The sequence below is a fragment of the Dryas octopetala genome, chromosome 6, assembly GCF_963921425.1.
Source record: "Dryas octopetala chromosome 6, drDryOcto1.1, whole genome shotgun sequence".
NCBI lineage: Eukaryota > Viridiplantae > Streptophyta > Magnoliopsida > Rosales > Rosaceae > Dryas > Dryas octopetala.
Genome location: NC_141371.1, coordinates 17,014,610 through 17,031,931, shown reverse-complemented (window position 1 = coordinate 17,031,931; position 17,322 = coordinate 17,014,610).

Below are 17,322 nucleotides of genomic sequence, written 5' to 3'. Positions count from 1 at the left end.
CGCCCTCTCCAAAAAACGAAATTTTCTTCCTTGCTAACATCACACATTTGTTACAAAAATGCCACCAAGTTACCCCAAATGGACCAACAAAGTCCAAAATTACATAACTAGGCTAGAACATAAACATGAAAGAAGAAAAAAAGCGTGCCGCTATATGCACACTTCACTTCCTCTCACTGCACACCCCTCCCTTTGAATTTTTGAAATTACACTTTACTTTATCTCTTCTATTCCTTTCGATCAGGTCTATTGCAAAGGTCGGAGACCTTTTCGACCTCCAGAATGGTGGTCGGCGGGACTAAAGAGAGAGAGGAAGGGAGAGAGGAGAGAGTGAGAAAGAGATAGAGGGAATGAGAGAGAGAGAGAGAGAAAAGAATGTTTTATTCGACAGAAGGTTCAGCACTGATTTGTCAAACCAATTAGATTCATTCAGCAACAATCTATCGAATAGTTTATGTTGGTTAGGTAGGTACCCATCAAACAATTTTTTTTTTAAATCACTAATTACGTTCGGCCATGCTCTGTCAAACCGACAGAAACTATTTAGCAGATTGCTGTTGAATGAACCTAATTGTTTCAACAGACCAGTGTCAAACGACTCGTGAATATGTTCAGCCCATAACACGAAATTTCAATCTTAAACCCTAAATAGCCGCAGTCCAAATTATCACAAATAAGAAAAAAAAAGTTTTGATGGATTAAATAAGTGAAAATTAATGGGAAAACTTTAGATTAAGTTTGAATCAATTTGAAGTTAGGGCATATCTCTAAATGTTAATAATGGCTTTAGTTGTGTGGTGGTTTGGGAGTGTAGGGTGAGTGTGTAGTGAGGAAATTTGGTGAAAGAAATTAGTTTGATAATAGGAGAAGTTTGATAATGTGAGAGGTGTGTTATAAGAAATTACAAATTTAAAAAAGTTGGAGGGGTGTAATGAGAAAGATATGTGTAGTGATTCAGAGAAAATTAGGTGTGCATTTACATATCGCAGCACTTTTTATTTAGAGTTTTTTTTTCATATTTAGTACCTAAATTTTGACCTATGTCTCAATGTGGTACAAACTTAAATTTGTCCTAAGTTGGTACCTTATCTATCATTTTTTCTCTAATTAGTACCAAACTAAACTTCTGTTATAGAAATTAACAGAACAGGGGCATTTTTGTCCAGTTCGTTTGCCCATCTTCATGTCTTTCCTAAATACCTTTTATTTTTCTATCCTCTATAGAACTAAATCCATTCAACTCCACCACCAAATCATCAATCCTTAAATTTTCTTGAAATTTCTCATTAGAATTAACAATTGGGGGTTCCTAAGGGTGAAAATTGTCCAAAAATACTTCAAGAACACCCCAAATTTTGAAATCCAAACAGAACCTGAAATGGGTTCCTAAACCCCAAAATTCAACTTTTCAAAAACTCAAAATCAACCAACAATTTTAGTGGGGAATTAAAGCCTATGAAAAGAGGAGAAAATCCCACAAAGAATCGAGTCAATCCGACGCTTGAGGTAGTCAAAATCGACAAAGGGTTTTCTGGTGCGATTTCCGCTCGGCTAGCCAGAGACTGCTGGTGGGGAAAGGTCAGACAGTTGGAGGGGATCACTTCGGTGGCCTTGGGTTGCCAAGAAGCTAGCCGGAGGTGGGTGGTTTGGCCAGTGGTGGTTGCGCGCAAGTGGGGGTTGCAGGAAGGAAGAGATAGAGAGAGTGCGGGAGAGAAAGATGAGAGTAAAAAAATTAAGAAATTGTGTTATGAATTGATTGACCCAAATGCCCCTAAAAAATATAGTCATGTGCACCACTTCTGTTAACTTCTATAACAGAAATTTAGTTTGGTATCAATTAGAGACAAAATAATAGATAAAGTACCAAATTGGGATAAATTAAACTTTAAGTACCACATTGGGACATTGGTCAAAGTTCAGGTACCAAATATGAAAAAACTCCATTTTATTTAATAGATAATTACAAATAAGTCAATAAAACATTTCAAAATTACAAAAAAGTCAATACTAAATTTTCTAAAGTTAATGATTTTAACACCCAGTTTTGGGCATGCACTTCCTTTGCAGCCCTAGTGGTTTTGTTGTTTTCTACTTTGGCCTAGTTTCCTCTTTGAATTGCCGGCCCATTTAATTTTCTTCCGGTCCACTGTTTTTTTCAAATGTCATTTTTACCCTTATTGTTATAAATCGTTATATTTGAATGTCGCGATGAGATCATAGTTGCTCTGTATCTCTGCTCAGGTGATCAACTGAGCTTGGTTTACTCGATCAATCAAGCTTTGTCTACCTTGATCTGGTATGGTTTTTGTCTCTCTCTCTCTCTGTCTTTCTCTGTCTTTCTCTCTCTCTTTATCTCTCTCTTTCTCTCTCTTTCTTTCTCTTTCTCTCTCGGTTTGTGCTTCATCTGGTATGGTTTTTGTATTGTTGTTTGATTTCAATTTATGTATTTTTGGAATTTTAGATTGATTGAAGATTTTAGGTTCAGAATCTGTTTATTTTTGGCTCTTTGTCTCTCGGTTTGTGCTTCATCTGGTATGGTTTTTGTATTGTTGTTTGATTTCGATTTTTGTATGTTTGAAATTTTACATCGATTGAAGATTTTTACGTTCATAATCTTTTTGTTTTTTGTTTTGATTTATGATTTTAGGGTGTGGCTTTTGTTTTATTTTTTCATTGTGATTGTTATTGTTATTTTTTTCATTGTTATTGTTATTAGAATTGGTACTGTTTGAATTGTTATTGTTATTGTTACTGCATGTGATTAAAGTTTTGCTTTTTTTTTTTTTTTGCTTTTTTAGGTATCATGGATTCAAATCTTGTTGCGAGGGTTATTTACTCTTCTCAAACTGTGGTTTTGCCACTCTCTGTTAGTTGGAGTTTTTGTGATTTGTGCAATTCAATATGCTTAAAGTTTAGTATGTTGAAGATTGGTTCATTTATGTTGAAATATGTTCTTGGTGGTCAATCTGGATGTGTATTGGCGGATGATCAAGACTTGAAGATATTGTTTACGTGTTTGTCATTATTCAATTGTCAAATAGTTGATATTTTTGTTACTAATAGTGGTTCTAGTAGCAAATCTTTGTGTTCTGCAAATAGTGGTGGGATTTCTTCTAGTGATTCATCAATTGTTGAAAATGATTATCTATGGTGTTATAAGGCTGAGGAGGAGAAGGTTTATTTGACCAAGGCTTAGGAAGGGTATATTGAAGGTGTTGGTCAAAGATTTGAAGGTGGTGTTATCGAGTTTAGGGAAAAGTTGTGCAAGTATGCTATTGAGATGAGTTTTAAGTTTGTGTATATTAAAAATGAAAAAACTCGTGTGTATGCTCAGTATTTTAAGAAGCTTTCTGATGGTTGTCATTGGCATGTAAAGGCGTATCTTTGTAGAGTCAATGGTTCTTTTTACATTAGGCATTTGGATAATGTTCACACATGTCGTGGTGTGATTCGGGAAACAAAGTCTGAAAGATTGGTTTCTCGTGTTGTGAAAAATATTGTCGTTGATGATATTAGGTCTAATCCTGGGAAGAAGCCAATTGATGTTGTGAAAGACATTAAAAATAGCTATGGTTTAGATGTATCATACCGTACTGCCTGGTATGCTAAAGAGTTGGCAAAAGATGTTGTTTACGGTGATGACAAGGAGTCATACAAGCAGCTTGTTTGGTATCTGAAATCTTTGGTATTGAGTAATGATGGTACTGATGCGAAATTGCAAGTGGATGGTAAGACACAACGTTTTCAGAAGCTCTTTATCTGTTTTGGTGCTTGCAAGAAGGGATTCATGGCATGTAGGCCGATGCTTTTTCTTGATGGTACTTTTTTGAAAAACAAGTTTAAGGGCCAATTGCTTGCTGCTACTAGAAAGAACGGAAATGAAGGTAATTTATTTGCTTTTAATGTGATTGTATTTTGTGAATTTGGTTTGTTTTCATTTTGATTTGAAGTGTTAAAACTGTCTGATTTAATTGCTACTGTCAGTTAGAAGCTTTCTTATAATGCTTTGTTTTTGCAGGTTTCTATCCTCTTGCCTTTGGAATTGTGGATTCGGAGACTGAAGATAATTGGCGTGGTTCATGGAAAGGTTGGCTGATGTTTTGGTTCCTCAAAAGCGGATAGTTACTTTCATTACTGATCGGAATGCTGGTCTCATCAACGCTATTGCTACTGTTTTTCCGGGTTAGCCTCACAATTTTTGTTTTCAGCATTTAAAACGTAACCTTGCAAATAGGTATCCGACAACGCACAATAAGTATATGCGTGAGAGGGTTATATTTGTTCATGTGTTGTGCTTATGCACGTACTGAGGAGGCATTTAACTTATCTGCTGGGAAACTGGAGGCAGAGGGTGGTCATCCTGCTATTGACTTTTTGGCAGAAGCACCGTATAAAAAATGGTCTAATGCTTTTTTTAAAGGTAACAGGTATGAGGAAACGTGCAACAATGTGTCCGAGTCATTTAATTTTTGGATTTTGGAGCTGAGGTCCCTCCCCATTTTAGATATGATTGAAGGCATTAGAACCAAAGTGATGGAGAATATGGCAAATCGAAAAATAGAGGCAGAATCATGGTCTACTGAGCTTTGTCCTAATTTGGAACTGAAGTTGAGAGAGAGATCCAAAGTTGGTTTGCACTGGAAGGTGATTTGATCTTCATCTCATGTCTACCAAGTTGAAGGAAAGGTGACTGTGTGTGTAGATTTGGAAAAGAAGCTTTGTTCATGCCATGAGTGACGTGTTTCAGGGTTCTCTTGTGCTTATGCTTTCATTCAGAGACATGGAGCTTCAATGTACAGTTTCATTGACAGTTATTTCAAGACGGATTCTTTTAAGGGTTCTTATGAATTTCCAATTTTTCCGATTCCAAATATTGATCAAGCATTATATGATTTTAGTCAAAATGTTATGATAGTTCAGCCTCCTATTACTAAGAGACCTTGTGGTAGGCCGAAGACAAACAGGTCGAAGTCTATAGGTGAAGAAGCTGCTCGTGCCAGAAAGTGTAGCCGCTGCGGAAAACCTGATGGTCATAACAGGAAGACATGTAGAGAGCCAATTTAGTTTTATGGTTGCTCTAGGTTTTAGTAATAATGGTATTGCCTGACAGTTTATTGGTTTATAGGTTTTAAACAATTGAGGGAATTTTATGATTGCCACCTTCATGCATTGGCAATATGTGACTTTATTAATAGAAGCCCATTTGTAAATGATATTTTGGATAGATATTTTTTTGTTACTGTTGCATAGTAACATTTTGCTACTATGTTGTTTTGGCTTTTGGAAATAATATTTTTTCATCTGTTAATTTTGGTTTATGTTATTCTTATGATTCTAAATTGTTGTGCTTGTTTTAATATGGTGGTTTGTGAAGTCTATGCATGTGTTGTGGTTTCCTTGTTTTTAAATCACGTTATTGTTACTGCCTCGTAGTGGCAATCACATATTGTTATAGTTTGATAGTGTTTTGTTACTGTATTGTGTTGTGTTTTCCTTGTTTTGGCTTTTGGAAATGATATTTTTTCATCTCTTGATTTTGATTTATGTTATTCTTATGATTTTAAATTGTTGTGCTTGTTTTAATATGGTGGTTTATGAAGTCCATGCATGTGTTATGGTTCCCTTGTTTTTAAATCACATTATTGTTTCTGTCTGGCAGTGGCAATCACATATTGTTACTGCCTGGCAGTGGTAATCGCGTATTGTTCCATTGTGTGGCAGTGTCAACCTGTTAAACATTTTAAAATTCAATATAAAAATTGAAAGTACGTAGTACAATAAAAAGCTAAAAGATTTCAATAAAAAAGACAAAAGAGTTCAACATAGATTTAAAATTATGCAATATGTTTGAAACAAAAATACATAAACTTGAATTTTAAAACATAAAAAAACAGTAGGTAAAGTCTTTCTTCGGCACAGCACATAGTGTGATCAGTCATTGTTCTGGATTTTCTTGAAGGATTGAAGTTGCTGTGAAGTCCAGCTTTGTTCATGGTTAATGAACCTTTCAATTACATTTGCTTTGAACTTTTGAATGTCTTTTTTTGTGATTTTGTTGTTATTCAGCTCTTTTTTTGAAACTTTGTACATATAATACATGACAAAGACCCCACAATCCAATCTGCAAATTATAAAATTGAATGGCATCAGTTTAAGATTATTTTTTTAATAACTTTGTTGAAATTGATCTATATGCATATGATAGACGACTTACGACGTCTCTGATTGCTGTGGACAAATTTTAGATTGGTGAAGTTCGTAGTCATTGCTGAAGTCTTTCAACCATCTGAGTGTTGCTTCATTGTCATCTGTGAGCTCAACTTCAGTGAATTTGAGCTCTCTTGCAGTGCTTCATTTTCTTAGCTTTCTTCTTATTCTTGATTCTAGAATCTCATCCGCTACTTCCTGCATGACATAGATCCAGCTGTCCACGCGCACTTTCTGCATTTTAAAGTACATTGTTCTTAAAAATTTAAACACATTTCATATCAATCTTTAAGTACATAGAATTTAGTTTTATGAAATTTAAACACATTTCATACCAGTCTTTGAGCTTTTTTGTAGCATATATCCATCTTGATCCTTCTTTGCTTCAGGGGGTTGAAGTGAAGCCAATTTGCCGCATCCTTGTCTATCACAAGTAGTGTGTGATGAAAAGCTTCAGAAGTGACCATTGGGATGAATATCTTGTCCGACTTCCCCAAGCAATTAAGGAAAGGTTCAAAAAGGAATTGTTCTATCCCCAACTAATCATCTTCTGCATCATTAATCTGTTATCAAAACATATAATTTTTTAATGTTACTGAATTGCCACTGACTGTCAGTGACAATGATGAAGTCTTGGTTAATTTTGAGTAATGAAGTTTTAAATGAACTTACTGAAACAAAGGTTGTGAGGAATGTTGACTTTGCAGGTGTTTCAGATTCTATTCTGTCCATTTCCTCTTGCACTAGTTTTCCAAATGCATCAATCACCTAGTATGCAAGATTTAAACAATGTTAAGTAGTTTCAAATAATTTTTACTCTTTAAATTAATTTGAGTTTTCGTAGTAATTGGTCGTACATTATTTGCCACTGCATTGTCCATGATCAAGTTTAGAACATCTTGTTTAGAGATTGAACTGATTCCACTTTCTCCTTTTTGCCATAGTAAGGTGCTGTATAAACAGTATATTGTAGTCAGTGTGTGCCAGTAGCTTAAGCTATTGTTACTGTCTGGCAGTGACAATCAGGTGTTTTAAAATTCAACATAAAATGTAATAATACCTATGTGGGGCATTTGTCCAAAATTCAATTAGGAGTTGTTGAACTCTTTCATTCAATAATTTGAAGACCGGATACTTTGACCACTTTATGTTTTCCATATTTGGTCTTTTTGTAGCTTGTAGTGTTAAGTCTGTATCACCTTCCTGGGTCAGGTCATCATCTTCCTGGGTCAGGTCCAGGTCCAAATCAAAGTTTGGTTGTTCAATTTTTCCTTTGCCTTTTTCAGCTCTTTTCTTTATCTTTCTTGTTTTGGGTGGCAATTCTGGTACGTCTTTTCTTGCAGCTTTCTTCTTCTTCCTTGGTTCAAAGTTGTATTCATATATATCATCAATCTTCCTAACTCTGTCTTCTCTCAACCTTAACCTTCCCATCATTGAGTATTGTACAATTGCAAGGCAGAGAGAAGACTGTTCAGGTTGATGCTCTGCAGGTTGATTGAGAGTTAATTCAACTAAGGCAGCATTCTCAAAGGCAAAAGATGGTGGAGGCTCATCTTGATGCTCAGAAGAGTCTTTAGCTATATGCTCTTGTTGATGAGTCCTTACAGCTTGAGGCTCATGTTGATACTTAAAAGAATCTTCAGCTTGATGCTCTCCTTCCATTTGCTCGTCTATTTCAGGTGAGACAAGTAGGATTGACCTTTGTGCAACATACTCAATGCTCCCACTATTATCCAACTTCTCAATCATCTTTTTTTTGTTTTGAAATTGTTTCTTTCAGCTTCTCAATCTCTTCAAAGAGTGATTTTGTTTTGGCCTCTTGGACTTGTTGTTCCTCTTTATAACTTCTTCTCTTTTCTTTCTCTTCATTGAGTAATTGCTTAACTTTGTTGTTCATCATTTTCAATTTCTTATTTTCTTGGCTCAGTTCATAATTGTCATTCTTGAGTTTCCCAATTTCGTCCTTTGCAGTAAAAACCATTTGCCAATAACTAGCATTTTTCTCATCAAGTATGACATTGTAAGTGGTGAGTTGTGTAATCAATTTTTTGCCTGCACTACAACAAAATTGTCAACAGATATTACCCATTTTATATCAGATTTGAAATCGACTGAAATTGTAAAAATTATAATATCAGATAATTTTTTAGCTGATTTCTAAACTTTATTAGAAATCACATGATTTTTATCAACTGATATATAATGTTTTTATTTTTTTAAAGAATTTATAAAGACATTAGTTTAAATTGTCAACTGATATGTTAAGTTTACATTTTTTTTCCCACCCACCCAAACACCTGATATAAAAAATTTTTACTTTTTCTTACACATTTTTATCATATCACTGTAACATGTCAACTGATATATTAACATCAATTGAACTAATTTTTGTATTTTTTTGGCCAAAAAAAGAACTAATTTTTGTATTTCGGCATCCTAGGGTTAATTTAAACAACCCAAATCAATATCTTTGTTTATGTTCTCTCTCCTCTCACCCGCATATCTCTCTCTATTCTCTCGCCTCTCTCTCTCTCTCTCTCTCTCTCTCTCTCTCTCTCTCTCTCTCTCTCTCTCTCTCTCTCTCTCTTTCTCTCTCGCGAGCCAATCGTCTTCCTCGGAAAATTCGTTGTCGTCCGAAGGCCAACGACGACAGGAGTACCACTAAAAGGCTCGTCTTCTTCTACTCTCCCTCCTCGTGTCTCTCTCCTTCCCAAACAACCGCTGATCATGGCGAATCGAAGCCACAGGGCCGATGGCCACTCCTGTGGCAATCCATCGATCCCGGGGAAGTTGAGATGCCAAGCCTTGTGGGTTTTAAAGCTCTCGTCATTCTGAACATGTTGGTGGCCTCCGATTGTTCATCGGACCACTGTACAAGGCGAATCGACGCCAAGAAGCCAGCGGCGGCTTCGACGCGATTTCAACGGTTCCAGCGGCTAATTCCATCGAGTCAGGTATCGATTTCAATCTTCTCTTCATCCTCTACATGTTTGTTGGCTCCGTTTTGCTAAATTGTTAATAGAATCGAAAAGCCCAATTTGGAATCCACGACCACTAAGGGCTCCGCCGTGAGTGGTGGGGTTGAGCTTCTTTGACTCGTTTCTGACCCATTTCGATTTAATTGGATGCTTTTGAGTTGAAATTGGTAGAATTGCTCTGTCCAGGTTGGAGGAAATACGCAAATCATATGGTGATAATTATAGCGCAGCAATGAGAAAACTTAATACTATTGGTTAATCCTTACTTTCATCTGCAAGATATTAGTCTTTTCTTTAATACTATTGGTTAATCCTTACTTTCATCTGCAAGATATTAGTCTTTTCTTTCTTCTTAGGTGACATTGAATCAATGCCACTCATTGAGGCTCTGCGCCAAATGTCTTTTTCAGTTGATAAGGTTGTTTTACTTGTTTTGTTTATGAGTTAGGATGGTTTGCGTGAGAATATGCTAATACTTTTGAGGTTAGTAATACCTTTTAATTTTTTGTTTCATTTGGTTTGTGCCACCTAATACTGACATACTAAAGGAATTACCAGAAGCTAGAGTACACATTTGAGACTGCTCTGGAAGATTTGATTGTAAGTTGTCTGACATATATATACAACTGAAAAAACTGGATCTAGTTATTTGGTTATTTTTATTTTCATTTAATTGTCATGTTTTTGTTGCTCATTCATTCATTTGGATAATTCCTTACAAGCAATATGGTCAAATGAAAGGAGAGATAAGAGACTTATAAGGTATGGAAAATGTAGATTCTATAGTTTTACAGGTTTTTTTAATGTTAATTTGTATAAAGCTCTCATCTATTGCTTCATTTGTACAACCTGGAATTTAACCATATATGTCATCTGGTCTTTGATTTGTGCTTCTCAAGAAAAGTTATTAATTTGTGATGGTTGAGAAGTTAAGATTGATCCTTATTTCTCTAGTACTATTGGATGGATATTTTTATTGGATGTTTGCACACTAGTCCATTTGTTCTCTGACTCAATATATTACTTCATTATATTTCAATGATTACTTTATAATTTTTCATTTCCCCCCTCAATATTTGCATTAGTGTGGATGTTGTGATGAAATGATCTCAATTTTTGACACTGGCCTTACGATGAATGGAAGTAACAGAAATTCTATAGTGAAGCGGTATATATGTTTCCTTTAAAGAAAAATATCATTCTCTGCCCTCTCTTTTTAATTAGGCATCTGCATGCATTATGCAGTGAGTACCTGGGTTAGTATTATTCTTTCTTATCTGCCATTTATACATCTTTAAGAGGATGTTGTCTTTCTTAGTGAGGTCATTTCTTCCAATGTATAGGTATAAACTTAGTGAGGAGAAAGCTGAGTGGATCATTTATATTATTGATGTTGGCCAGGCAACATCACTTTGATGTGTTTTTTAAGGTATGTAGCAAAAGCTTTAACATGTTTCTTCGTATTATGATTTGTGGTGTTTCAAGCATTTTCTTGTTTTATATTCATGTTTCTGAAATATACAAATAACATATACTGCTATAGAATCCATATATGGGAGTTGTTCGTTTATGATGCGTGATAATATCCACGGATGTAGCTTAGCTATCCTTTACGTTTAACTCTAAGGGTTCTTAAGATTGTCCATTGAGCTTTTGGGTCTTTCAAGCCATTAAAATACCTTTACTCTCTACTGTGTCCTATAAGAGATACATGCAATGTACTTATCCGGAAAAGAGATATATTCAATGTACATAGTGTCTTGTCTTATTATTGTTACCATTACTTTTTTCCTTGCATGGTACACTAACACTCTCTAATTGGGCTATAGGAATGCGACTTTACACCTTCAGTTATCAGTTATGGATGTTTGATCAATCTTTACACTAAGTTATGGAGATGTTTTTCTTTTCACATAAAAGTGATTTTCTTTTGTCTCCAAATTTGTAGCCTTATGCATTTGTGCTATCATTTAAGAGCTTCATGTTCATGTAATACACAAATTCTAGATTAAGAGCAGTCTGACTTTATACAAAAAATTTCTCTTTGTAATTATGCAGATGGTAGAGTTAGGATCATGATAACATGACCTATGAGGTTTGTTTTATATACCTTATCTTGCTGTCATGCATTGTTAATCTGGCTTCTTCAATATTCAATCAACTTCTTTATTTCTTGGCGTGAAACACATTACAATTAGTTATTTCTTCAATAGAAGCTTAATATACTCTATGATGTTGTCTTCCTTTTATGACAATCTGGTTGTACAGGTTCTTTATGACAATCTGGTTGTACAATATTTTGTTTGTTTTGCTTTTTTAGGCTCTTCAAGCTTTAAAGTGAAAGATGAGAAGTCAGGGAATGCATACTTTGTTGGTGCCCACAATCTTTCTTTGGCATCTAGTCTAATAGCTGGAAGACTATTGACAGTCTTGTTATTAGTAATTGGTAATATCTTTGGTTGTAATATCTTCTAGTGGTGTATATAAGATTTAACTATATAGGAACTTGCATGTATTTTGAGTTTTTAGAACACTTTTTTTTGGGTATTGTATTGTAATCCCTTTTTGGGTACTTTGAATGTATTCGTACTTGAAATATGAAATATATGGAAATGAAAGATTTTATACTCGCACAATTTCAGGCTATTTCAAATTACATGCACCATTGTATGTTCAATTTATTGATAACTCTTGTAGGTGAAAAAAAAACTTACATAATAAACAATATCTCAAAAACTGATATTTTATAACATTTTGATATCAAATTCTTTTTTAGACCTGATATGTAAACAATGTTTAGATATCAGGGTCTATTCTATGCCTGATATTGATTTCAAGATTATATATCAGATTTTACCATAGACCTGATATTGATACCATGGTTTTATATCATATTCTACCTCAAACATGATATTGATACCGAGTTATATATCAGTATTAGTATCAAATACGATATCTATTTATTAGAGCTATTAATACTCGGATTTTATAGATATCAGAAATAATATCAAATTGGATATCTATTTTGTATTTAGGATATTAGATTGAAAAACAAAAAGGATATATAAACAATGTTTACATATCAGTTTAAAACTGATATCTAAAATTTAGACATTAGTTTCCTTGGGTAGTTTGGATAGCTTTGAAGATTGGCTTGGTTTTAATATGAAAGCTAATATCCCTACTAGGAAGGGAATCCCTTGGTTTTTGTTGTTTGATGCGACCTTATGGTATATATGGAAGTGGAGGTGCTGCTTTGTTTTTGATCCTCACTTTACTTTGCCTATTAATCCCCATTGCATTATCTTTCAATATGCTTGGCATTGGTATAGTGCAAATAAGGTTAGTTTCTCTAAATCTATTAGGCAGGTGATTGATCTTCATTGGTGGCCTCCTGTTGAGGATTGTGTGAAGCTTAATATTGATGGTTGCAGAAATCCTTCTTCTGAGATCATTGGTGCTGGTGGTTTATTGCGGAATCATGTTGGGGAGTGGATTAAAGGCTTTACTGCTAATCTTGGTGTTGGTTCTGTCCTTGAGGCTGAATTGTGGGGTTTGTTTTGGGGTCTTTCCCTTGCTCGTGATCAAGGTGTTGTTATGCTTGAAGTGGAAAGTAATTCCTCCTTGGTTGTCTCCCTTGTATCTAAGGAGGTTGATGTTGCTCATCCTCTGTTTAGTCTTGCTAATAGCTGCAAGCTGCTTGTTGGTGGGTTTGCTAATTGCTTGGTGAGGCATGTGTATCGTGAACAAAATTTTTGTGCTGATCGTTTAGCCTCCTTAAGTGTAGGGAGGGCTTTGGGTGTTCATTGGTTTGATTCCCCCCCTCATGAGGTCTGCTCTCTTCTTTCTGCCGATGCTCTTGGTACTCCTTGTCCTAGAGCTGTAATTGTTTAGGTTTTTTTGGCTTCAGCCCCTCTTGTACCAAAAAAAAAAAAAAATTTAGATATTAGATATCACGACTCGCTATATTAGACGACTACTCAATTAGATATCAGTCCACGACTGATATATATTGACATTTTTGTAGTAGTGCTGTGACTTCATCTTCATCTTCATTGTGATCTTCATCTTCATCTTCATTTACCACTAATGTCTTTAATTCTTTTATGACTTCTTCATAGATGTTACGGAATTCTTCTATGTTCTTCTTATCCTCTTTACTGATTTGCTCACTTTCAAAGCGGTCTAACTGCATGCATAAAAGAAAATGTTAGTGGTTGCCATATTGTTACTTTCATAAAGTGACATTTTATTACAAAAGAAAATGTGAAATTCCAGTTGTTACTACCTGAAAGTAACAATTAGAATCCCACATATTTGACAGTAGGAAATAGGCACACTAATATGAGAAATTTCAGTTGTTACTACCTGGAAGTAACAATTAGAATCTCACATATTTGACAGTAGGAAATAGACACACTAATATGAGAAATTCCAGTTGTTACTACCTGGAAGTAACAATTAGAATCTCACATATTTGACAGTAGAAAATAAGCACACTAATATGAGAAATTCTAATTGTTACTACCTGGAAGTAACAATTAGAATCCCACATATTTGCTACTGTATGGTTGCTCATAAAAGACACAAAATAAAAGAAAGTATGACATATACATAACAATTAAGAAATATGCATAGGCAGTGACAATTTCTGGTTTTCTGGTGTTTGTTATTGTCTAATAATGGCAACTTATACAATAAACATGCACAATAAATATGCAGTGGCGTTTTGTTATTAGTTTTGAATTCTTACCCAAGCTTCGAGTGACGTCTTCCATTTCCTCCTCTTTCTCTTTTTTATCTAATCAATATTGGAGTGTCAGTTGTGGATCTTTATCTTCTTATGTTTCTTATGTGTCTCTTAGCCAGCATGTTTCCTCATTAGGTGGTTTCTCCCCTCTTTCTTCATCATCAAACATGTTCTTCACAATTTAAAATAAAGATTGTTAGTATTTTGGTTTTGAAAATAGTTATTGGTATAAAGTAAACATAGTAACTATGTTTTGTTTTGTTTTTTTACCTCAAAGTCTTCAAGTATGTAATGTTTCAACTTGAGATTGAGATCATCCAGATCTCATTTGACTATGCCAGGAGTTTCCTCCTCTCTGCCCTTGAATGGATTAATGATGTTTGTCTTTTTGCATATCTAATACTGGAATTCATCAAAGAGAAAAATTGTACAAAAATGGTTAAAAGTTGTAATAAACAATAAACATAGTGTCTAAAATAATACATTCATATTTAATAAATTCAGTTTAGTGCTTACCAGTATGGCAACGACACAACCAGCCATTGATTTACTGTCTTTGCACAATGATTTGTGCAAGTAATCATGCACTCCTTTTGCCCATGCTTTATGTACCATTTCATTCAAGTCTTCAGTATGCTTGACCAAGTCTCAAGCAAGGTGGTATCCAGAGTTTGGGAATAGGAAAGTAGCCAACATGTACAAAATTATCAAACGTACAACATCGTCACTGTTGTCTTTCAGTCTTCTCTTCCTTGAAGTTTTCTGATTCCCTGCTGGTGTCTGAGGTTGTTTTCCTTCCTCTACTGCTTTATAGAGAGCATTTTGCACTGAAGTTCTATTTATCCTTTGTTCATCATCCTTAAAGTGATCTGTAATGAACTTGGATTTCTTGTCAAGAGAACTTCATTTCCCAATTCTGGCAGCCCAAATAAATCAGCAATGTCACTTGTTATAAGTTCTATTTCCTTCTTACCAAAATGGAACTTCTCTGTTTCCTTGTTGTATGCTTGGATGAAGAATCCAACACCGTCGTCTGATTTCACAGGGTTGCTTCCCATCATTTCATTGCGAAATGCATTTATAAGTGGCCAAAAAGGTGTTTTATGTAGCTTCTCGTATGCCTTGGCAGTCAGGTCATCTTTAATTTTATCTATAGTACTTTGGAATGCAACCATGTTGCACCTGTACTGAATTTTTCCGGACTGTTTTGGTACAATCCTTTTTTCTTTTGCAATTGTTATTGCCTTTTTTGTGGCCATTTTCTTTGAATCCTGCAATATGGTTGCAAAAAAACAGATAGTTACTACCAAATGTGAGATTCTAATTGTTACTACCAGCCAGTAACAATTAGACTCCAACGTATTTGTCATTGGAAAATCTGCATAGGCAGTGCCAATATCTAATTTGTGAGATTCTGATTGTTACTACCAGCCAGTAACAATTAGACTCCCACGTATTTGGCTACCTCTAACAAGCCCACTTCCTCCACTTTTCAGTCCTAAGAATCCTCACTCTTTTCCTTCAGTAACAATTCAACTGCAACAGTGTTTTTAAGTCTAACCCAATGCCCCAGGCCAGTCTCCAAATCAAAGAAAATGTGCAATACATAGGCAGTGGCAGTGGACATATCTAATTTATGAGATTCTAATTGTTACTACCAGCTAGTAACAATTAGAATCTCACGTATTTGTCATTGGAAAATCTGCATAGGCAGTGCAGATATCTAATATGTGAGATTCTAATTGTTACTACCAACCAGTAATAATTAGACTTCCACGTATTTGTCATTGAAAAATCTGCATAGACAGTGCAGATATCTAATTTGTGAGATTCTAATTGTTACTATTAGCCAGTAACAATTAGACTTCCACGTATTTGTCATTGGAAAATCTGCATAGGCAGTGCATATATCTAATTTGTGATATTCTAATTATTACTACCAGCCAGTAACAATTAGACTCCCACGTATTTATCATTGGAAAATCTGCATAGGCAGTTGACATATCTAATTTGTGATATTGTAATTGTTATTACCATCCAGTAACAATTAGAATCTCACATATTTGACATTGGGGAATATTACATAAACATAAGCAATTTAACCAGACAATGACATATATTACCAAGCAACCCAATAGTACCTGGTAGTCAGTAGCTTCTTCTTCGTCTTTTTCAATGTTTTATTGAGGTAGAAATTTGTTGTTGCTTCTTCTTCTTCTTCTTTGTCAATGGTGGTCAGTAGTTATTAGGGTTTCCTTTCTCTCTGCTTGGATCCCTTGTCAAGAATGAGTCTGAAAAACCATTAAAAAGCAACCGTTTAATAAATATTGAAATGGGTTTATGGCTATTAGTAGATATTGATAATACTGTCTTTCATTGAAATGGGTCTAGGGTTTTCGATCAAAATTGTTTTTGGTACTCGGTTCAATACATAATGTTTTGTAGAAGAAATTGTACCTGGAAGTCAGTAGATATTGAGGTAGAAATTGGGTGTTGCTTCTTCTTCTTCCTCGACAATGGTGGTCAGTAGCTACTAGGTTTTGTTTCTCTTTGCTTGAATCTCTCGTTTTAGAATAGATCTGTGGTTTTTTATTCTACAAGGCAATCGAAGACGATTTTTGTTCTGGGTTTTTTTGATTCCAAAAGGCTCTTTGATTCCTTAGTTTTTTATAATCATCTGCTAATACGGTTTAAGGAGGTTTTAAGAGGTTAATTGCAGTTATGGCAATTAACGGATAGTTAAAGGAATCGATGGCAGGGGCCATAAATTTGCTGCTTTTTAATGGTTTTTGTTGCGACTCTTCCAGGCCATTTTAAAAGTGGGCTGCGTTAGTACTGCATTTTTGCAACTGGGCCGCACAATCATTATTATTTTATAATTGGGCTTTAAAAAAAACCCCCGATTTTCTATCTCATTTTAGTCAATTATATAATTTCATAAATTACGTTTTGATCAATAGTCCTGCGAGCTCCAACCCATTACTGGTTTTTCTTTAAGTTCATTTTACCCTTTTGCCCCAGTCAATTGTTTTTATTTAATGGCAGTGTTTGTAATTTTTAGAATTTGTTATGTCTTTTTTTGTATAATGCATAATTTTATTTAATTTATTTTAATTAATAGTGACTATTTTAAAATTTAAGAATTGTGTATAGGCTTATTTGTAATTTTGAAATGTTTTATTAATTTTTTTTTTGTAAATAGCCCTTTATTTACGGCGGTATGAAGTGAGGAAAAGAGTGTTAGTATAGTATTCGACCAAAAAAATAAGAGATTAATGTTATTTTGCTCCTCAGACTATTACACATGTATCAGTTTGCTCCCCAGACTTCTAATTTGGAAAATTAAGGACTCTGACTTTTTCAATTTTGCCAATTAAGGTTATTCCG